This window comes from Manis javanica, chromosome 5 (assembly GCF_040802235.1).
Source record: "Manis javanica isolate MJ-LG chromosome 5, MJ_LKY, whole genome shotgun sequence".
Lineage (NCBI taxonomy): Eukaryota > Metazoa > Chordata > Mammalia > Pholidota > Manidae > Manis > Manis javanica.
The window spans coordinates 69,756,398-69,780,868 of NC_133160.1; the positions used below are offsets into that span (position 1 = coordinate 69,756,398).

Sequence of the window (24,471 nt, forward strand, 5' to 3'; positions counted from 1 at the left end):
ATCTAGTTTAATAATTGACATTTAAAATATGTACTTCAAGATACACAAAATTGTTTGAGAAAGAAAAATAAAAGCCAAGAAATGTAAAGTAGATTCCTCTAGAAATTTTTACTGTAACTTCAGTTTCCACTGTAGAACAGAAATGGAAGAAATTGAAAACCCACAGGTAGAACAGCCCATTGAGCAAATACTTGGCCTCCCTTTTTCTTCATTCTTTAACTCGCCTCGTAGGGTTTTTCATTCCGTAACTCATTGACTCACTGTTACCTCAGTCCTGTGCGGGCACATGGAATAAAACACAATACAATACAATATAAAAAAAAATGACATGAAGTTACAGTAATATTAAATTTTAATAGTTTTACTCTAATAATCATGGGGAAATACATGAAATAATTCTAAGAGGAATCATTACTTGAAAATCATTTTTTAATGGCTTTTTTCTACTTGTCAAATTCTAAATTATTCAGAGGCTCATTATGTGGTCTGTGGATCATTCTGTCACCATGGATTCTTGATTTCTTCCATTCTCTATTCTTCATCACCTCTGACTAGTTCCCTTAGCAGGTGTGGGGCAGGGACAGAGGAAAGGAGGATGAAGCTCAGAGAGTACTTTTGCCACCTTTTTGTTACTATACTCAAAGATTAGGTGGTACATGGGGGTTATACAGAAATAAAACAAAAAGATCTTTTGTACCTCAGCAAGCTGGATGGCTACAGAATTTTATATTTGCTATTAGTAAAAAAGAACAAACTCCAAGAACTGCTCTGGTGACCCCAGGACATGTGAGCCCTTCACAGGTCTTTGTATTTCCTACAATGTTTACTGAATAAACAGGAAGCTCCTTGGTCCCTGTGGCAGGCAGCTAGACTGCTTCTGGCAGAGGTCTTCTGAAGCTGGAGATGCAAACACTGGGCTTAAGGAGAGCTGCTCTGGAGTCTGAGAAGCCCAGCATCAGACAGGCCTTTGATGAAGTCAAAATCCTAATATGGAAAAAAAATTGCTGAAAGTCAGACCTTCAGTCAACGTTGGCCATTGCTTATAAGCCTAGAAATATCTTCATTGGAAAACAACTGCTATGTTTCTAAATTTTAATTCTATAATACAAATCAATTCTTAAACAATCTTTATTAACCTTTTGATTTGTCTTAGACTAAATGGAGGTCAGCATTCAAGGAACACTCAGAAAACATTTGTACTAAAAACAGGGTAGGAATTCAAAGGCCTATAGGAACCATGCAAGTCACAAACAGGAGTGAAGCAGCTTGGTGAGAGGACTATGAGGAAGCAGGGAGAGTGGGGACTGGGGCAGACTGTGGAACACATGCCCCCAGCTAACGAGGGAGCCACTCAGCACCATCAAGTACAGAGCTTTAAACTCTGCATCTCACACACACACAGTCTGAGATGCGAAACTGGCTTGGGGCTCAGGAATCCAGCTTGTGGCTCCCTAATCTGAAATCCATTTCAAAGCTATTAACCTGGCCAGAGAACCCTAAAATCACAAGCAGCTCAGACACAGATTGACAACAAAAATATAAGCTGATTCAAGCAAGTATTTCTGCAACTAATCCAAAATACCCATGAGATGGAACACCTGATTACAGTCTTTCCCCTGTTTGCAATTCTTTCTCCCTGTTTGCAATGCTTCTTGGATGATGTGAGAGGGCCCGAGGTTTCTCTCCACATTTAGGGCCCCCTGGAGATACTGCAACCAGCTTGGTCAGTCAGGCACCTCCCCTAGGGGTGAATGCCAATTGGCTGGGATGACTGTACTCCTGGCACTTCTTTCTGGATTGAAGAGTTCACATTCATCTACACAGACCACACAATTCAGGCAGCTCCAGAACAGAAAACAGAGCGGCAAGTGTGTGCCTGGGGAGGAGGAGCTTCAGGAGGGAGGGCAAGCAGGGGCCCAGGGCGGGGAAAGGACACTGCCCAGGGTTTTCCAGTTATTGAACTGTGCTCTCCCACACATTCATTCTGTTTCACTGGTAAAATCATTAGGAAAACATCTTTGAAAGCAGGCTTATTACGACAAGAGTTTTATTTGACTCTCACGAAAAGGGTCCAGCAGCATGTCTCTCCATCAGTGACAAGCATTACTGCAGCCTCTGCTTCGGAAAACCCTGATGCCAGCCAAGAGCTCAGGGCCCAGCTCCAAAGCTTCTGCAGAGGCCCTCCCAAGGAAAACTCTTCCCTGCATCCCCTGCATGACATAGCTGGGTGGACTTAGTAGGAAATTGGAAATAGCTCCTCTGCCTGACAGTCTCCAGGAAGAGACAGGGCCCCTTCTTCAGCAGTGCTGAGAATTAAAGGAATAAAACAGGATCACAGCAAAACAAGATTATGTCTCCATCCTCAAGAATGTAGCTGCCTTGATGTCCAAGTTAATAAAGTTAAAGACTACTCTGGAATTGAGGTCTTTAAAACAGGATATTTGAAACTATGGTTGAAGCTGATGGGGTGCATGAGACTCTTCAAAAATGTTTGCCATTTCCTTCCACAGTGTCTTGACTACGGAGGTTAAGTATTATCAGTGTTTCCCAAAAATTCTATGCTTTTGGAATAGAAATGAACAGTATCAACATAATGTCAGTGAATAACTGAATATGCTTGTTCACCTTCTTTAACTAATGCCTTTCTGGGTTTATCATTTAAAATGTTGTTTCCTCCTGTGAACAGGAAGCTATTCTTTCAAAGTCTTATGTTTTAAATTCTAACTGACTCCAAAGGCTTATAGATCTAAAATATATATATAGATAATGGCTTTCTCTTCCCGTGCTTTTAACACATTTTATGTACTCCATCTACAGAAGAAATAGTGCTCATTCTGCAGAGTAACAGGCTAAGCCTTCATTCATTCCAGCTACAGTCTCAGCATCTAAAGCACATCTACCCAGTGTCTAGCAAATGTCTACTTTTAATGGTTAATTCATGAAACCACGTTTGTATCTCTCTCCCATAAATAAGAACAGACATCCTTCTGACTTTGTTGATGTTGTCTATTTTACTTTATATAAAGTATGAATTTAACTTACATTTTGCTTATATTTGTGTGCCAAGCACAGCACAAGGACATGCAACCCTGCACCACTGGTAACATTAAAATGAGACTGTGTGGATGCATAACCCAACTGAACCAGGAGTAGTTCAATGAACAAAAGATAGCTCAGGATTTTCAAGAGTTGAGGAAATTAAAGAGGATCTAATTTCTGATTCCAGGAAATCACTGATTCCCCCCTTTTCCTCCTACCTAATTCTCAAACACACAATCAACAACAATAAAATCCTTTCTGCTTTACATCTTTCTATCTTCAGGATTTTTGCTCTGCCTCCATACTACCTCCTTAATTCCCTGTGTTCTAAGATATTTATAATGCAGATGGACTTGAGCTCTCTTATTACATACACCTTCCCTCCTCGCTCTCTGATTCTGGAGGGTCAATGACATACAACAGTGAAGGAGAGCATAAGGCCAGATAAATAAGGGCCTCAGAAAAACAAGGAAGATTAGGTTTAATGCAGTAAGAACTATAAATATACTGTAGGTTCTTAAAAAGAAATGTATTACACTGAAAATAATGTGTAAACAAAACCTAACTGAAAGGTTATTGCATCTGTTCATGTGTCAGGTAAGGATGTGGACATTGATAGTCGCAATGAGAATGGAGAACAAAGGAATAAATGCTAGGGTTTCATCAAGTCTGGATTTTGGTGAGAAAATGAAAATGGGGGAAAAATAATGTTCAGGTTTCAACTTGTAAATATGAAAACTGATACAGAACAATCTAGGGAGAAATTTCACAAAATGAGGATATCCAGTTCATGATCCAGCACCAGCTCCATGCTGATAAGAGAAAACGATGAATTGCTTATTTGATTGGAAGTGAAGTTAGGTACAAGCTAACAGAGTGACACCTACTGAAGATGTTTTCCAGACAGGGGACTCTGAAGCTGGATGTGGCAGACTGATTTGGGTGGCTCCAGTGAGCCACACTCCTTCACAGTCATACCAGGTGCAGCCCCTCCCATACTGACACTAGTCTTAGGCCTTGTCTGAATTTGGTCAGTGGGACATGAGCAAACATGATGTAAACAGTGCTGACACACTGGAGCTTGCTCTCTTAGACCCTTTGCTTTTACGATCCATACACTGTGAAAAGGGGCCCAAGCTAGTCTTAAGGAGACAACATAAAGAGACAGAAAGAAACCTTTAGGATCCCTGTTAGCCCTGCCAAGGTGCCAGACAGGTGAGTTAAGCCATTTCACATGCTCCTGTTCCAGCCACCATTTGACTGCAGCCACCAGAGGAATCCCAACTACACCAGCAGCAGAGCCACCCAGCTGAACACAGTCAGTCACAAGACAGTCATCCAAGGCCACTAGATGAAGGTATCCGTTACACAGCAATAGGTGACTGAAGCACTAGAGGACGGGTGAGATACGAATCTGTGAAAAGGAGACTTAGGAATACAGTCACAGCTGACACCCATGTAGACTTAACCATCTGACAGTACGACACCAAACACCCTGCCTGGGTTATTCTATGTTCATACTCACAATAATACTAATACCGTGATGATTATTAGCTAGTCTCCCCACTTGGCAGATGAGGAAACTGGTACCTAGACTAGTTAAATGACTTATCCAAGATGGTACAAGTAGGAAGGCACGGCTGAGGCATAAACCCAGGCCTACCTATTAACTGCACAAATGGGAAAGATATAGCCTTGAGAATGACCCTAACAGAGGAATAAAAATACAGGAAGAAAGGAACTGAGGGAGGGGTAGGGCCAGAAAGAACCACCACTTGATTAGTTTTGCATTTTTTTCTGATTTCAAGAATAGCTGTTTAACACAATCTAGCCAAGGAATCAACTGTAGCCCCTATTTATATAGTCAGTTCCTGCTTGTCGTTCGACCTCTGAACTCCAACTCTAGTAGCTGCAGTGTCTCCTAGAGGCACATTCAGAGTCACCTTTAGGCTGAAAAAGGCTAGCTTCATGTATCTATCGTTTAGGACCACTCTCTGGCCATCCGCAGGGACAAACTGGCATGAAGCGCCCTCTCTTCTGCACTCATACCCTCTTCCTCTGACCAAGCTTGCTTCTTATGATATTATCAGCCCCTCCCCAAAACCGATTCTTTGAACCTCCAGCAGAATTCTGAGTCAAAAATCCTTAAAGCTTGATCCTTAAAAATCATCTAGTCCAAACTCCCCATTAAAGATAAGGAAGAAGAGTCCCAGGTTGGTAAACTGCTTCATCAAAGAGCCGCAGTCCTAAGCTTCCCCAGAGCTGGTTGCTGAGCCACACAGCCCCTGGGAGGCGCACCACATCAACATTTCCGCATCTGCCATCCTTCAAGAACAGCTGGTTGAAATAATGTTAAAACTGTACCTTGTTCCAAGCAATCAATTGTGTGGGGGTTTAGGGGGTCAGGGAAAAGAGGGGAATGGATGAAAATATCAAGAAATAACATGTCTCATCCTCCCAAAGAAAATCTTGTTATAGTAAGTCTTCTTATTCCTTATCATAAAAAGATAGGGAGTTAATTACTATAGTTTATAAAGTTAAAGAAGTCACAAAAGTACACAAGCAGTATTACAATTAGCACACATAATGTAGGGGGTGACATGGGGAAGGCAGTATATAACAAAGAGAAAACAAGTAGTGATTCTACAGCAACTTCCTATGCTGATGGACAGTGACTGTAATGGGGTATGTGGTGGGGACTTGATAATGCAGGGAGTCTAGTAACCATAATGTTGCTCATGTAATGGTACATTAATGATACCAAAAAAAAAAAAAAAAGTACACAAGCAGTAAAGCAAATGGAGCTCCTGGCTCTAGTATTCTCATTTCCGTCGCAAAAAAGGAGCCTAAAATCACAATTATTGAAATAGACTTCCTTCCCCTGTGCCATGAACACTCACTTGTTTGCTTTTGCTCCTTTCCTGTTGCAGGACTTGGAACCACTCCCTTAAAAGCACCAAGGGCCCCAGGCTCAGGAGCTTTGAATATGAAACTGTTTCAGCCTAAATCTTCTCTTGCATATTCTCCGCTGTGTTTTCTTTCTTCCTCCCCTCTTCTCCCCTGCACCCTACTTCCCTGGCTTACTCTTTCTGCTCCCTCCAAAAGATACCTGAGGCTATATTAATCTGAGAAAAAGAAATTGGACACCTGTAAAGGCATCTACCATTGTCTCAGCGTTAATTCCTAGAGAAGGGCTTTAGGCACAGAAAGTTTTTCTGTTTGAGATGCTCTAATCTCTTATCTCAATTTAGAGGTAAATGGAAGGGAGTCTGGTGCTCCCAAGGAAATTGTGCCGACACCAGGAACAATACACCTCATTTTGCTCAACTCATACTGTTTAATGTAATTATCTATTTTATCCAAGATTTTCTATTCTACTTCCTATCTCTAAGGGAACGCAGATTTTCACAGGAGGACTCAGAATCTAGGCATATTCGTTCAGCTGAGCACTTCAGCTGATGTGTATTTTTTCAGGTTCAAGGACAGACTTTTAAACCAGGAAAATGCTTTACAGACCACCTGTTCAACACCAGTGTTTTTAAAAATAGAAAACAGGCCTCCTACCAAAAGATGTTTTCCTTACCCCACCTAGATCTCACCCCTAAGGGCTGCTGGTCACCACAGGCTATTAGACCACTACTGGGAGCTAAACACAGCCAGTTCCTCTCAACAGCCACTTTAACTGGGATCAGGCCTCTCCTCGCTTGGCCCATAGCCCTCCCTGGCCTCCCGCGATGGCAGGGTCCACGTCTTTGTCACCTCCCTGTCGGTACCATCTGCTGGCTGGTCACTGCCCCTCACCCTCACCGAGAGCTTAACACCAGGCACCCCACGTCTCATCATTGTCTTGGAAGACTTCGCTATTCATGTAGGAGACCCATGAGCAGCCTCGCCCCAAAGTTCCTGCTTTACCAAATCTAGCATCCTGTATTTACCACCCCCACGCCCAGGCCATTGTTCCAGAACTGCTTTACTTAAACTCCAGTATAGTAAAACCTCATTTCCCTCTGTTGATTTTTCAGCCTCATTAACGTCACTGATCCCAATCCTACCATTTATCTACCAGTATTTAGTATCTTGGACTTCACTTCCTCATCAGTCTAACCTCTGTGGAACATGATTCAATTCTGCTTTTTCTTTCCTGCACTTTTAAAGCCAGCCCAGTTTTGCATCAGTAGAGTCATCCAGTGTCTCCTCCTCTCCTGCACTTGCACTGCTGACCAGTCACAGTGGTAATGGATCCAGAAGTCTACAATCATCCAGATGCTGCAGTCTCCAGCCTCAAGGAGGCCTTCAGCAAGCATCCAGCAGCCATGGGCATAGGCCAGACCTCTTTCCTCTCCCATTCTTAACAGCAGCTATATCCACTTCCACTGTGCTCTCTACAGGCTGCCCAGTTCACAGCCACACCTCTCCTGGAGATAGCATTGCCTCCTACTCCAAAGAAAAAACTTTTTGTTGAAATCCCTTTGCATTTGTGGTATTCTGGCATGGCCTTTAGCTTCCCAGCAGGCAGGCATCTTACCACTGAGGACACAGAGACAGAGAGATCCAGTCAAGGAGACCCAACTGCCCAGGGGTCAGGTGAAGAGATCCTCAGCACACAGACTCCCCGGCTCCTGGCCCAACACCTAACCCCACGCCCTCACACCCCAGCCCTCTCCCAGCAGTGCCAGTATTCTCAAGAGTAGGAAGGCATCTGACATCCACCTCCTTACTTCTATGTCCTCTCAGGCTTCTCATGAGGCTCAGACAACCTACAGCAGAGGGACCTCTAGTCAGGCTGATGTCACTGCTTCTAACCAATGGTAATTTTCCTCCACAAGAGAAGATGATGCAATGACAGAAGCAACAGACATTTCCTTACAGACCAGAATGTGACATTTAAAGAACCAGCACCTGTTCTACCTAATCAGACTGCAGCCCCGACTCCCCTTTGCTCCCAATGGGCTGAGGTGCAGCACAGGAGCCTTCGGGGCCAATGGCAGCTGACAGAGACCAGGGACAGCAGAGATCCTGTCCATGACAACAGGCAACAGCAGCCTGAAACATCCCCAAAACACCTAAGTCACCATGATCTCGGGGAGAATCCTGTCTTTGTTTAACCTAGTCGTGTAGTCTCTTCTAGTATAGGATCATTATTCTTGTTTCTAGAAATCCTAAAGAAACAAAACTAACCCACACATGTCAAGGAAAGGAAAAGAGAAAACAGAAGGAAGAGGTTAAAAAAGTGTGGAAGCTCCTCAAAAATTAAAAATAAAACTACTATATGATCCAGCTATTCCACCTCTGGAATAAACAAAGAAAACAAAATCACTTCTCAAAAAGATATCTGCACCCCCATGTTCACTGTGGCATTATTTACAACAGCCAAGACGTGGAAACAACCAAAGTGTCCCCTGATGGAACAATGGGTAAGTGACACATGCATAATATACAATGGAATATAATTCAGCCATTAAAAAGGAAGGAAATCCTGCCACTTGTGATAACATGGAGGGACCTTGAGAGCATTACACTAAGTGAAATACGTCAGACAGACCAAGACATACACTCTATGATATCACCTATATGTGGAATCTAAAAATACAAAAACCCTGATCTCACAGACACAGAAAACAGACTGGTGGTGGCCAGACACAGGGGGTAAGGTGGTCAAAAAGGGTGAAAGGGGTCAAAAGGCACAAACTTACAGTTATGAGATAATTAAGTTCTGGGAATGCAACATACAGCATGGTGACTATAGTTAACAATACCATAATGTACATTTGAAAGTTGCAAAAAGACCAGATCTTAAAAGTTCTCATGACAAGGAAAATGATCTGTAACTATGTGAGGTTATAGATGTTAACTAAACTTATTGTGGTTATCATTTTGCAATATGTACATACATCAAATAATTATGTTGTACACCTTAAATGAATACGATGATATATATCAATTATATCTCTACTTTTAAAAAAGAAGGAGAAGGAAGCTAGACTCCATGTCTCCTGGCAAGCACCAGCCATGGAGGGAGAAGCTTCCCTGAGCTGAGGACCAAAGCTAAACCAGGCCTTTCGGGGTTAGTGAGAGGCTGTATTGGGGATGCTCTGACCCATGGCCTTAGGGCATCACCATGAATAGGTTGGTCCCATTCAAGCTGGAGTGGGACAGTCTAAGATGTATGCCAACAAGCCCCTGTGATTATTAGTTTTACGTGTCAGTTTGGCTGGGCCATGGTGCCCAGATATTTGACAAACATTATTCTGGATGCTTCTGAGAAGGTATTTGGGGTGAAATTTACATTTAAACTGGTGGACTCTGAGTAAAGCAGATTGGCCTCCGTTAAGGTGGGAGGCCTCATCCAGTCGGCTGATGGCCTAAACAGAACAAAAGACAAACCTTCCCTGAGCAAGAAAGAATTCTGACAGCAGATGGCTTTTAGAACCGAACCACAAAACCAGCTCTTCCTTGGGTGTGCAGCCTAAGGGGTTGCGAGCTTCCATAATTGCAGGAATCAATTCCTTAAATAAATCTCTCCTTCCCTCCCCACCTCCCCCACCCCCATCTCATCCGTTTCCCTTGCAAGACAGCCCTAACACAGGCCCCCTAAAAACCAGATTGCCGGGTCATCAGTGATGAGCATCTGTCCACCTGCAGCCCTAGGCAGATCTCAGCAGGGCTCACTCACAGCAGGGCTACTCTGTGGTAAGACTGCACAGTCAGGCTGGCCTTCAGGGAGCACCACTGCTCTATATGAAACCCAGTCCACAGGGACAGTCCAAACTGCAATGTCTTCCTCCCATCCCAGAGTCCCCTGCCTTCCACTGAACTTAATCCATCCCTATGTTCTCATCCAGTCCCTTCACGCCTTTCCCAAATCATTGCTCCATCAGGAGTTGCCCAAAGAACACAGTTATGATGCTTATACCTTAGAAAAGTAAAGACATTATGCAGAATGCGTTCAGATTTAGATTTTTGGTGTGCCCTTAGAATAATGTACAGTGGGTTAAAAATAATGTTCCACTTTCAAGTACAAATGAAGCATCATTTCCCTTAGCAAAGTAAAGCAACTGTACTGAAAGTGACCTAGGCCATGCATCTGGACTTCAGAGACAGTAAACCAAGGCACAGGGTAATGAGTGGGAAGTGGTTCCTTCTGCTGGTAGGCACAGGCCTGTGCACTGTTCATGAGCAAGCCAGCCGGTGGGCCATGTCCATCTGTATGACTGATGACCTAAGGCCTCACCCACAATTCTGCCATCGCAAGACAGGAACCTACCAGTTATTCTCTCACCTCTCCATCCCCTCACATTGACACATCCCAGAGAATAGTATTCAGCATCCACCTCTACTCTCTCACTCCCCATTCATTCTTCTCAGAAACTTATATATAAATAATATATGGGCATATTATTTTTAAAATTTCCAAACACATAGGTAAAGAAGTGGATTGTCCTTCATCTCTTCCCTTCCAATTCCATTCCTCTCTCCAGTCACAAGCACTTGTTAGCAGTCTGGTGTGCATCCTTCTCAGATCTTCGTCTACGTATTTACTTCGCAAGCACACAGTTCTTCTGTGTGCAGGCATTTTCATAAACACAGTAATATTTTCAGTATCACTCCAACAATTTTTTTCACTTGACAAAATAGAGACCCTTCCTTTCTGGTGCACATACATCACTTTTGATGTGCAATGGTGTAAGAGGTTTGTGTTCCTCGGGTGGACTACTGCAGTAATTTCCTAACTGCCCTCCCTACTCCCAGCCTTATACCCTCCAGTCTACCCACACACCTGCCTAAGTTATTTTACAAAAAAAAAGCCCCAGTTGGATACTCCTACTCCCCTGATTAAAATCCTTCATTTCACTCTCTAAAGCCTTGAGAATAAAGATCAAATTGTTCAGTATGGCTCACGAGCCCTTGAGAATCCAGGCCTTTCCTATGTGCGGGTCTCACTCTTACCGCACATAACCTGCCCTCCAACCATGGCAAACCGCTTGCACTTCCCAAAACATCCCAGACTCGGTGCTGCTTCCTTGACCTTCATGCCCTTATTTGTCTTCCAATAAAAATTAGTTGAGTTGCAAAAAATTGTAAATAACTGAATGAAGTCTCCTGCTTATGGGGATATCAGCCCCCCTGCTGTTAACAGCTGCGTGGTGACACCCAGCAAAAATTCTAACTCTGATGGAGGATGAGAATCTAAAGCATACCCTCCTGGTGGTGATTAGGTGACAGGGTCAGCTGTCAGGCAAACACCTACTTGCCTCCCAGCACCCAGTTCAGTGGTCATTCCTGCTGGAAGCCTTTTCAAACTTTCCTTTTAAGATCAACTGCCTCCTCTACCACAGGACACAACCAAGCAAAAAGATTTAACACTTCAGGGCCCTTAAGAGATTTACAGCTCTTCTTGTCCAACTAGACAGTACACATCTTAAGGGGCAGGGGACTATCTTACTTGACTTTTTAATCCCTGGCACCCAATGCCGCACATAACAATATAGTAGACACTTCATGATTATAATAACTAATCAATAAACACATCATTTTTACTGATGTATGACTTGTCTGGTCCAATATTTAATAAAAGTTACAAAGATATTGACAATAAACAAAATAAAACTTTAAGAAATGGCTTTTAAATAACACAAATAGAAATTAACGGTTGAAAATTGATGAAGCCAGGATTGAGATTATACCTGCTAGAAGCACATTGCGTATCTGGCTTTCTAGAAGCCAGAAGCAATAGCCACGTTCCCTGAGACCATAGGGCTAAAACAAACTGGCTGCTAAGGAGAAGCATAACTACACTTGACATGGTTACCAAAGAGAAATTTCTCCCAAGAGGCCTCAGAGTGGACTGTATGTAATGAGATAAACATTAGCCTTAAACATTTCTTAGAATTAATACAGAAATGAGTTTCCTAGATGTTGCTCTCAAAAATCACTCATCATAAACTACAGGTTCACACCAACACATTCAAACTCACTGATGGTCATGTTAATTAGAAGATATACTCTAGTGTGTATAGTGATACTATTTTATCCTTAACATATTTTGGACTATGGACAACTCTTTAAGAATCTAATAAAATGCTTTGTATCTTCTTCTCCTCAGAAAACACCCTGACATAACACTTTGCATCTATTTTCAAGGCATCATGGAAATTGGGGTTGTCCATGGAACACCCCCACTCCCACCCCAGGTTAAAATCTGCAGCCTGGAAGAAAGATGTAGTATATATCCTTGAATCAGGCTTTCACAAATATTATTCCCCACAGCAGATCTTTTAAAAGTTTCTGGTCTACCCAGAGAGCAAAACCATGGGCTTTAATTGTCAGTCATGGTGGGCATTAGGCTCATTCTAGAAAAAACAGGTGCCCAAGAGGAATACCCACCAATGTCTAGAGGTAATAGCCAGGGGGAAGGCCAAGATTTTCCAGAATTCTACAACATAAAATCTCTACAGTTCTATATCAGCAAGCATGGCCAAAAATAATTTAAGTCTGGAAAATAGTCAATGTAGGTGTAACCAAACATATATTCCAACTCATTTTTTTCCTAATCTCATTAAAACACTGAAAGAATATCTAACTTTGAGTAATATAACTTCTTATGGTGCCCTCCAAGAAAAATTAGTTGAGTTGCAAAATGTATATGTAAATGACTAAAAGAATTCTGCTGTTGTCAGGAGCTATTTACACTGCCATTAATAGCTGGGTGGAGGATCTAGCAAATATAATAACTGATTCAGAATAAGAATCTAAAGCATCACTTTTTGGCAGTAATAGATAACAGAGTCAGCTATCTATTAAGAATACTTTCAGATCACGATAATACATCCCTATCACCAATTTTATTTATCCTTAATTATTTACCTTTTAGAGAGAGAGAGCATAGTTCCAGTTCATTTTAAAATAGGGTCCTTAAGCTCTGGCCTAAGAAGCACACACATGAAAAACTCTCAACTCTCTCCTGAAGAAAACATATTTTTGTGGAAGACTGTTATGAGAAATTCAATCAGATATTCCACCGAAATCAACATATTAAGCTTATGTATGTTCCTATTCTTCCATTATTAGCTTATTTATTATTTACTATGTTATTTTTTCTTAATATTCTCAAGCCTCTTAGAATTTTTCTTCAAAGACCTACCTACATCAAGTTGACTACCTGTATATAGTTTCCAGAAAACATCATTCCTGCTTTATGATATCTGTAACAACCACCCATGTGCTGGTAACTTTTCTGTTCTCTATGATTCTTAGAGACTTCCAGCTGAGCCCACACCTGTAAGCAATGGGGGCTCCAGAGCACTGGGCTCTTTCAGTCCCTAAGGTTTTTCTGAGGATAGGAACAACATCATCAGAGCTGCCCTTCGGAAAGATTATTCTGTCAAAGAACAATATCCAAGTTATTAGACGGTCTATGGGCTGAACTGTACCCCACCCCACACCTGCTCCCCAACTCCCAAATTCCTATGTTGAAGCCCTACACCAAAATGACCATGTTTGGAGACCAGGTATCCTTAGCGGTGATTAAGTTAACATGAGGCTTTTACGGTGGCCCCAATCCAATTGGACTGGTGTCCTTGTAAGAAGAAACCGGTGTGTGTGCACAGAGGAATGATTACTGAGGAGGCAGCAAGAAGGCAGCCATCTGCAAACCAATGAGACTCCTCAGAAGAAACCAAACCTGACAGCACCTTGATCTTAGACCTCTCACCTCCAGAACTGTGAGAAAATACATTTCTGTTGTTTGAGCCACCCGGTCTGTGGCATCTTGTTATGGAAGCTCTAGCAAACTAATACAGATGCATCCAGTTAGAAGGCAGCTGCAAGAGCCAGGGAGAGAACTAGAGCTGAAGCAGCAAGAAGGCACAGCCCAGCAGGAGAACCACAGACACTGGGTATCTGAAAGGTGCAGGCTTGAGAAAGGAATGTGAGGACTGAGGAAGATAAAGAGGTGAAATTTGACTTCAAGAGACGGGCCTGGCTGGTGAGAAAGATGGCGATACTATTTAAAAATATAGGGGAGTCTCATTTGTGGAGTCTCACAACGAAGCAAAACTAAAAGAACAAAACAGCAGCAGACTCACAGACTCCAAGAAGGGACTAGCGGTTACCAAAGGGGAGGGGTGGGAAGGGCGGGTGGGGAGGGAGGGAGAAGGGGATTGAAAGGTATTATGATAAGTTCACATGGTGTGTGGGGGGTCACAGGGAAGACAGTGTAGCTCAGAGAAGGCAAGTGGTGACTGCGGCATCTTGCTATGCTGATGGACAGTGACTATAATGGGATGTGGGGGAAGACTCAATAATGTGGGTGAATGTAGTAACCACATTGTTTTTCATGTGAAACCTTCATAAGAGTGTATATCAATAATGCCTTAATTTTTAAAAAAAGGAAAAAAAATATAGAGGAGTCAAAAAAGCGAACAAGTGACTTCAGAGAAAAATGACTAACTTTAGACACACTTCTGGATGTGTTTGACTAAATATTTTCTTGATATCTCTTTGTCTATCTTTGTCTTTATGTCTTCATATAGTAAATGCCAAAAATATTATTGGTTGACTTCACAGTTTCACTTGGTGAAGAAGATTAAAATGAAACAGGTCCATGTACATCTGCTTTTTTGAGGGTTGTTTTTTAATCTCACACCACATGTCCTTAAATAGTGAGCCTATCTCCAATTTCCTTGAAAGGGCTAACCTAACCATTCTTTCAGTTTTCTCTTTGTATTTTCTGCATGCCCTAGCTTATTCAGCATCTTCATCTTTTGGACATTATTTTCAAGGTTCATTCCATTCTTATACAGTATGTATCTTTAAATATGCCTTGCTGTTTCTATTTTTGTATTTGCCACTTAAAAACCTTTTGAGTTCTTTAGAAAGCAACCCCTAAATATTAAAGAAAAATTGTCATATACTAAATCATGATAAAAATACTTTCTGAACAACAACAAAGTGCAGTGAAGGGATGGGAGAAAAGATAGAGACTTTAACTTGGCTGGGCATGGTGAAGCCTCAAGAAAGAGTTTAAATTATTTTTTAAAATCACTACTTCTGTTCAAATTTCTGCTACACTGTCTGTCCATTTGGAATTCTGGCCATAAACCTATGTTCTAAACACTAAGAAAATGGCACAATTAATTACCTGTCATAGATCATGTTTTGAAAAGTGAATAGTGAAAACTGTTCTTATTAGTAAGATGAGGATAATGATACTTGTGCTTCCAAAGTTAGCAAGCAAGACTAAACATATTATTTGTAACGCTGACACAGAGCATATTCTTAAGAATTTCATTCATTAATTCTTTCACTCATTCATTCATTCAAAGATTAAATATGACTCAGAGAAAGGCTCTCCGAACTTGTTTCTAGTAAGACGAAAAGCAACAGAAGAGGGCCAACCATGCAAAATGCAAGATGAGACCATCCCAGAATCAGAATTTCCAAGATGAAAAGGACCTTCTTCTCGAGTCCTCATCCGATTCAAGTAGTCATCCAGCCAGTGAGTAAGTGACACCTCCTCACAACATGCACAGCATCTTCAAATGGGCCAAGACTAGACACAGCTATGAGGAAAAAGGTCAAATGACATAGGAGCATTAAAAAAAAAATCTAGGCAAGAAAACTAACATACTTCATAGGAAAAAAAATTACATATAAAGAATCTAATACAGCAGGTATTAGATTAAAAGACATATTAGGCAGTAGAGAGATTAATTTCATTACTAATTCAAAACAAAGACTGTTCATCAAGTGATACATTTCAAAAAGTAATTTTTGAAATGGAAATATTATTTGACTGTGTTACTGTCTTCCATTTCCTGTTTATGTAATGACCACTTAAAAATCTATGAATTGTTTTGTATTTGCAAAATGATTCAGCTTAGAAAGTAGAATGAGACAGGTCATTCAGCAATTCCTCCCACCCACCCTCGCAGACATCACATCACAAAGACTGTGACTCACTCTGTCATACAATTAATACAATTTTTATCCTTTAAGGAGTTTCAAGATTGTTGTGATGAATACTGGCTCGTAAATCTGAATATTAGGATGAAACTATTTGTGCCACTACCTCACAAAGCCAAAAAGGATACTAACAATGGTACAAGACAGTTCTTAATCCTAATTCATAAAATGACTTACTGTTTTTTTTAAATTGAGAGAGATTTAAGGATTACAGTATTTGATTCAAGTATGAATTCTCCGATCTGCATTCCCTAATATAAGGATTATAACATTCTGGAATTAGCTAGAAAAACTGTTAGGTTATTCAAAAGCTTTAAAGAAAATCTTCCACAATAAAAAGTAATCCTAACAAATGACTATGTTCTGCTCTTTTTGCCTCCTTTGAATTACTGTGATGGGTGTCAGAAGAAAAAAGTAGTGACGTTACATTCAACTCATCCATTTTACATGCCTCATACTGAAGTATCTATGCTTGTTTATTTACATTTCTAGCTCACATGACAATTACAGATTGAACTTCTTCATGGGCCTCAGCCTGGTCATTCATTCAGCAATGGAGCCAATGGGACCCCAGGATGAGAGTAGTTAAGTCTCAGACCCTCAGAGTAGAAGTGAGTGTAAAGGACTACCAGGTGATGTTGGCTGAATTTAAAGAAAAAAATCCTTACCACTAGGAATCTCCAATAAAATTGAGGGACATGAAATTAAAACACACCAAGCTATTAGAACTTTTAGATAGCATGCGGACAAGGAAAGATGGATACTGGATGAGGTGAAAGAAACGGGGTCTGACGAATGATTAGAACTGGGATAAGGTGAAAAGATTGAGAAGACTTTCCATCAGGGAAACAGCCTAATTAAAGGGTAAGAGGAGGAGGAGGATGTGAGAAGGAGGTCAGAAAGGAAGTCAGAAGCTTGACTAATTTATTGGGTACATGTTGAACTTAACAAACATTCTTTAAGTGGCCACTGTGTGTGAGGACATCAGAGAAAATCTGACCCAGTCTTTGCCTACAGGAAGCTCATTGTCCCAGTGCAGGAGACAAACACATAAGCAATTAATTACAATAAAAATCATTAAATTCTGTAGAATATGTACCAAGAACTATGGGAAAAACAGACAGAGAAGCAATTACTTGCCCCTGGGAAGGTAGGGGTAAGTTTCACAAAGGAGAAGACTGCTGAGCTGGGTCTTAAGAGACTTTTCCAGGGAAAGGAGGGAATGGGAGGAGAGTGTGAAAGAAGAGTTGCTTTTCCAAAGACAAGGATCACAGAAGGAAAGGCCAGTCATTGTAACTACAATGGTTCTGTCAGAATAGAGAGACTAAAATTAAAGCCAAGAGCACTGGCAGCATCAGGGCTGGTAAATTGGTCAGTCAGTCTCAGCAGTTAGCTTGTACCTGAGAAGGAAAGTCAGGATCTAGTCCTACGTAAATGAAGGACAGGGGAAATCAAGAGACAGGGCAAAGAAAAACCATTGTTGCAGGGAAGACTCCAAGGTGTCTAGCTTTGAAGATCAGAAGAATAATTTCTCTACAAACAGAAATTTGGTAGAAGGGGTACTCGTTTGAGTAAATGCTAGTTTCACGCTTGTTGAATTGAGGCTATGGCAGCACATCTGTCCTTCAAGCAGTGGGAAACAGCACTAACACAGAGGAGGGATCAGAGACAGAGATTACAAAAGATCGGCTCGAGGAATAGGAGTACACAGAAAGCAGGGCAGAGGGCCAAAAACAGAGCCTTTGGGAAAATGAAAACAGAAGTCCAAAAGCAAAAAAACAAAAGAAGGCAAGATCAGAAGAAAAGACAGTTGGACGGGTGAGAGGGAAATGAGGTTGGTGTGGTGTAACAGAAGCCAAGAAATTCTCAAGACAGAGGCGAAAAATAGGGTTAAATGTCATAAATAGGGTGACAAATTGGATAAGGCTTCAGGACTGAATTGGAAGGTTGCTGGGGCCCAGAATGATTTCAGCAGGATACTGGGAGCACAATCCAGGGTGAAAAAGAGAAAAAGAGATGTAGTAGCAGAAGAGAGCACAGGTTCCAGGATACTGTTCATGAAGAATGAACAAAAAATGCACAGCATACCTGAGGATTATAATATACCAAATACACAGTACATGATAAACATCTTATATGTTTTTTAAAGAAAAGAGAATTCCTAAGGAAAGTTCTGACTATCCCGAAAAATGATTCATCTTTCTATAGATTACCCTAAGAAATGCTAATAGCCAGCCTCTAAAATTTCCAATTTCCAAATAGAACTTTGTTACACATAGTATCTTCATTAAATTATAAGATGGACCAAGTGTCTAAATGTACATGTTATTACACCAAGAAAACTATAAACCTCAGCCAAGCTTTATACAGCAAATGGCCCATGAGTAGTTACTCTGCAGGAAGGTCCATACAGAATGCTTTCATCAACAGCTGACATTTAGTGAGCACAACCTTAGTAAAAGGTACTAAGCTTTTATGATGGTTATTTATATGAAGTCATGGTTCCTGCTTTAAGGTTCCAGCACCTTCTCAAAGTGTCTAAATTATGTACATATAATAATCCACTAATAGAATCTAGCCAGATCATTACTACTCCATACAAATTTCCTTTAAAAAAAAAACAGGAAAACTTCTTGAGTAATTTGAATTATTACTTAATTATAAATTAATGTGTAGCTTAATTTTAAATTAAACTAGGAAAATTACTTTCAACAGTTCAACTACTCATGGGCCATTGCTGTATATACCAGGAACATAACATCTAATATTCACATATTCATTTTTTTATCTCCAAAATGTCTCAAAAATCTGTGAACCTTTAACTATAGAATTCTATGGGATAATTCAATTTGGAGGGTAAATGAATATGGGTAAATAAGTAGCCCTTTGAAAATACAAATACAAACATAGACACACTCTACAGATTTCTGCAAGCATTTAGAATATACTCGTCAACTCAAAAGTCATCCTCTGCAGGCAGAGTGACAGAAGACAGCTGGGATAAGACATGAATTAAACACTGAGTATAGGTTCTGCTGCCACCAGGTCCTCCACATTTCTTCAACTGAAAATACCCAAGAATTGAGAATTGGACTAGTCTGGCTTCTAAGAGCTGAAGTCAACGGCCCAATGGATGCAATTCCCCAGGAGTCACCATTTTTCTTCTGATCCTCTCCTGAGTTCCCATGGCTATGAACAGCCTAGCTGAGAGGGAGAGTTAGATGGCCACAGAGAAGGATGTACAATGGATACAACATCATGGTGCCACAACTACATTTCCGAATGATACAACAGAAATTCTACATTGGTAACTGTTATTCCAAATAACTTTGCAAACAACTAAGCACTAAACATTTACTGAGAGCACTGACACCATACAATTTAGGAAGGAGACCAGATCCCTAATTTTGGAATGGAAAAAATGGCAAGCTCAGTAACAAAGCAGAACGAAACACGCTTGTTTGGACAGAAGATGGTAACAAGGTTAAGGTTTGTGCCCCTAGAGTGCCTGCTGATGTGCCTTGCTGCAGTTCACAGAGACTCTCATTCCACGGCCAACTTCTTACGGATGTGTGCCACAGCACAAAGGGGCCCTAACAGGGTGTTTGGGAAATTAACAGACACTGGAACTGGAAGACCAAGCAAAGGCTGTGGCACGTGTGCAGTTACTATCCTGTTGTACAGACATCTTATGGTTTGAGAATAATGACTCAGAAAATGTGACACCTTAAATCACCTTTGCTGATACCACAGATGATTTCTGAGAATCAACGTATAGATGAAATCACTTTTATAATTATAAGGTATAATGAAAAAAATATGGCTCCTGTTTTATTACATCTTCAACATTTTATTTTCAAATTTAACTTAAAAATCATGGCCATCCATTTAACATGGTATCATAAATCAAATGAGAACACTTAGAACCCAGTTGTTATACTATTGTCAGTCTAATTACATAATAGCCATTTATAAACATAAGAAAAGCCCTCAGGGTGTGTCACAGGGTAGACTGCCTTTCCTAGGCTGAAGTCACTTGGCATCAAACTCATCTTAAAGGGCTCCTGAGGTGTGGGAATACCTGACACACTGATTGTCCTTTCACTGTTGTATGGACTACATGACTTCCACAATTAAATGAGCTATTAGATTCTTTTTTCATTTGTTTACTGCACACAAATAGCTTCATAGTAAATACCGTGTTTTTTAAGGCCAATTAGTGAGATCCACTTGCCATATATTACCACAAAAAGGTCGGGGGAGAGAATCTAGTATCATTCAATCTCTAGTTCCATGTCAGAAAGGAAGAGAAGGAAGGTGGCTTTATCAAATATGCCAGCGATACAACCCGTGGCAACCTGTGAACTAGTCAGAAATCCTCAGAGGGCTGTGTCAGTACTTTGAAAGGCAGGAAGCCTACAAAGGGGGACCCAGAAGGGTGCTCTCCATGACCGAACAAGAGAGAGAAATGAGGCTGGGAGAGGGCAGGAATGGAAGGCAAGAAGCCAGGTAGGCAAGCAGCTCATTCAGGATGATTAAAGCAGGTGAGCTTAGGCCATCGGTTCCTTTCTAAACCTCATTATCCTCTTCTACAAAATGGACTGGTGAATAAAAGGTCTGAAGCCTCCCACTGAACTTCAAAAGTCCATATTTTTTATGACTGGAACTGCACGGAGAATGTGCCCTGGCAAAGGTCACAGGGAGCAGGCAGACCAGGACCCCATCCTGCGCCAGTGGGAGCAGGCAGGTCCCTCAGCCTCTCCCAGTCTGTGTCCACTGAAAGCAGACAAGTGTGGCTAACAGGCAGTCACCTGCTAGGAGAAGTCCAAGGGTAGATCTGGCACTTCCAACTACCTTCAGTTTTTCCTAAATGAGAGCATCTGGAACAAATTTCATGCTGAAATGTACATAAGCAGCATACATTTCACTTACTATGCTGCACCACATGCTGTACGTGCTGCTTAGGATAAAATGTTCTCTCTTCTGAATGTTTTTCCATGGTTCACTACTTTAGAGTGTATACTTAATGTTACACATGCCCATGGACATTTGAAAGAGGCCTGTCAAAATAGCCAGGACACCTAAAGGAGGTGGGTATGCAGCACACATGTCAGACAAGCACAGACTCTGTCACCACACACTGCTTTTATCATGACTCTTGTGTCAAATGAAGGTTATTCCAGAGCTCTGAGAAAAGTGAAGGACAGTGGGCCCTTTCCAGTGAAAATAAGAGAATACCCAGGTGTTGAAGCAAAGGTGGTCTTCAGCAACTCCAGGAAGCTGGAAACACTGGTGTTCGGTCATCTTCTCCCACCTTCCCTTTCACTTCTGCTTTGTCCTTCCTGCCTTGTCCCCTCTCCAGGACCCCCGTCACATCCCCCGTAATCAGCACCTCCATTTATGCCACAATACTCAAAGCATCCCTCCCTAAAAGCCAATCCTGTAGTCAGCTTTTGGGGAAGAAATTGCACTCACAATTTAATGCACACTAAATGTTAAAATCCGGTAACTGAACTCTGTCTTTCAGGACATACAGTTAACCCTTGCACCAAGCAGGGGTTGGGGCGTCCACCCACTCACAGTGGGAAATCCATGTATATCTTCTGACTCTCCAGAAACTTAACTACTGATAGCCACTGCTGACCCGAAGCCTTACTGGTAAGTCAATTAACACACATTTTGTACACCTATTATATACTGTATTCTTACAATAAAGTAACCTAGAGAAAAAAATGTTTCTTCAAATTGCCACAAAACTCCAAAATTTTTTCCCCTATGTTTACTGAAAAGTGTGTGAGTGGACCTGCACAGTTCAAACCCGTGTTGTTCAATGGACAGCTGTATTTGCATTTTAGAAGACATCTGGACAGAAAGTGTTAGTGCTAAAGGGTTAAAACCCCAATGATAGATTTTCAGGTCAAGCAGACAAAACAGCTTGAGGAATGGGGCCAACGGGTGTTTTAACTTTTCAAATATGTCCAGATAACTGAGCTGTATATCAGTGGAAAATTGTGGCAACTATTAACTCTGCCTTTTTTTTTTTTTTTACCTCCATGTTTGCTGTTCGGTTTTGTTTGGGGGAATGGAGGGGATGTAGCTGAGATACTACATCGTGTCCTTGCTCACCTTTTTCCTGCATCTTTCCCATCATTCTCCTCCTAGTATGGTCAACTAAGCACACCTCTGACATGCTGCAAAAATACACTGTATTTGACCTTATGTCCAGGTTAGGCTCCACTTAAGTGGTCTGAATTCATTGTTTTTAGGCTTGTAGTCTTGTCGATCTATTGCCTGGTAAAAGGTATTTTTTAAATATCAGTACTCTCCACAAATCGGGATGAGCATCCTACTCATTGCTTTTAACATCTTGTCTTTAGCTAGTTATCAAGTCGGCAGGGTTTCTTACCATTAGCAATATTAATATTTGGGGTCAGAATTTTTTGCCAGGGGATTAGGGAGGTATCCTGTGCACCATAGGACATTTAACTGCTAGCACCTTGGCCTCTGGCTACTAGATGCCAGGAGCACTCTTCCAGGTATGACAACCTTATGTCTCCAGGCATTGCCAAATGTTTCCTGGGAGCAAAATCACCTCTATTTGAGAACCACTGAATTAAAATAAGATTACAAAAATGACAGTCAAACCCACTACTGGAACAAAAAAGTTAACAGCTGTTTTTAAAAGCATGGCAATCAATACAGAATTATCCTCACTCACTAGTTTTATTCTAAAGGTAACAGGTTATCAAAAGCTTCAAAGAAAAAAAATGATTCGGCAACCAATGAAGTGTTTGGGTGGGGGGAAAAAAAAGAGTAGTAAGGGAAGCCCAATGTGAACTTAATATGGAGGAAAGTTCTTCTGTCTTCTAGTCATAGAACATACTCCTTTTTATCACAAAGTTTTGGGTCACCAGAAAAAAACAAAACTAATTAAGACATACAAGACATATACACACTTGCCCTAATCAGCTGAGCTAGCCTGCAGAACAAACTTCCAACACAAAGATAATTTTGTGAAACCTATTCAAGTTGCCCAAATAGAGAAATAGCACTAGCCCACATATTCGGTTATAAGTATCTTTTCAGTTTTGGTGGAAAATGTAAGTGGTTATGTCTTGCCAATGGGTTTCAGCCCCGGACAAGTTCACTATGGAGTCAATGAGACTGAAAAAATGACAATGGAATGTTCTTGGGGTGAAAGGATTTACACCCAACTTTATTCCCACGTGGCAGGTCAATCACTAGAATCCTGTCCACTCAGAGCTAGTCTGCAGGCAGCAAGCCAGTCTCTGCCTCCGGCCCTCTCAGCTCCCACAGCCATCTCAGTCTCTGTCCTTGGCACTGCCACCACTCCATCCTCTGCTCTCCTGCAGCCCTGCGGCCATGCAGCCCAGAGCACTGGGCAGAGCTCTTTATATAGAGTCAATAACAACGTATTGCCCACATGTGTGTAGTGAGCAAGCCAACCAGTGCTGGCCAGGTGAGAATTCTGGCCATAGGAACCTTCATTTTCTCCACAGTTGATAAAATTTTTAAACTATGGCAGGCCTGAACAAAACTAAAAGACCTGCATCTTTTCCTTGTTGCTATTTTGGAATTAATAAAGATCCAACTAATAGAAAGGATACAAGAAGGGAGCACAAATAAAATGAGAATAATTGATGTCTTAGACTAGTGGAATGTGGGTTTCAGTCCCATCCTTTGTCAACTCCAGTAAGGTTGCTGAGATTTTCCTCTTCCTAGGCGTCATTCCAGACTGAATGACCTTCCATTAGCATTGTCAAATAAAGACATAACTACAGGAGCCTGCAGATCTGGATGCCGAAGTCTTTTCTCAGGCAAATAGAAGCTCAGAAAAATCCACCTGAAACCCATAAAAGAACAGAGGCCAGAACACGGCGTTTAAAAATGACTTTTACCTACACTTACAAGGATGACAGTTGAAATACATTCTGATCCTTCTTCTCCAGTTTCCATCAGCCCATCTTATGGCCCTTTCCTTCCTCTTTTCTCTAGACCATTGGGTCGCAAAATGTGGTCCCAGGTCTGCATCACCTGGAAACTTGTTAGAAATGCAAATTACCAGGCCCCACTCCACACCTAAGAAATCAGAAACTCCAGAAAGTAAGGTTCAGCAATGGGTTATAACAAACCTCCAGGTGACTCTAATGCGCCCCTAGTTTGAGAACCAGTGACTTTGGCCAGCGTTATTTCTCTAACCACAGATTACGTTTTACAAAACACATAAGTGTAAACCAGTAAACTAAGTCCTCTGCACACTTTATGTAAATTTTCGCTTCATCCTCAAACCTGATGCAAGGTAGGTATTATCCCCACTTTAAGGATGGGAAAGGGGTTTTTAAGGTCTAAGTGTCACTCCGGGTCCAAAACTAACAAATGCAGATGGCAGATTAAACTTTTTGCAGTTCTTTTCACTACTGAAACAAAGGTCTGTTGCACTTAATTAAC

At 41.3% G+C, this 24,471-nt stretch overlaps 1 protein-coding gene across 1 annotated transcript in view; it reads right to left on the bottom strand.

Moving 5' to 3' along the window:
- Positions 1-24,471, bottom strand: part of FGF2 (fibroblast growth factor 2) — a 66,927-nt gene that overhangs the window by 41,107 nt on the left and 1,349 nt on the right. The gene's annotated exons all lie outside the window — the stretch shown is intronic.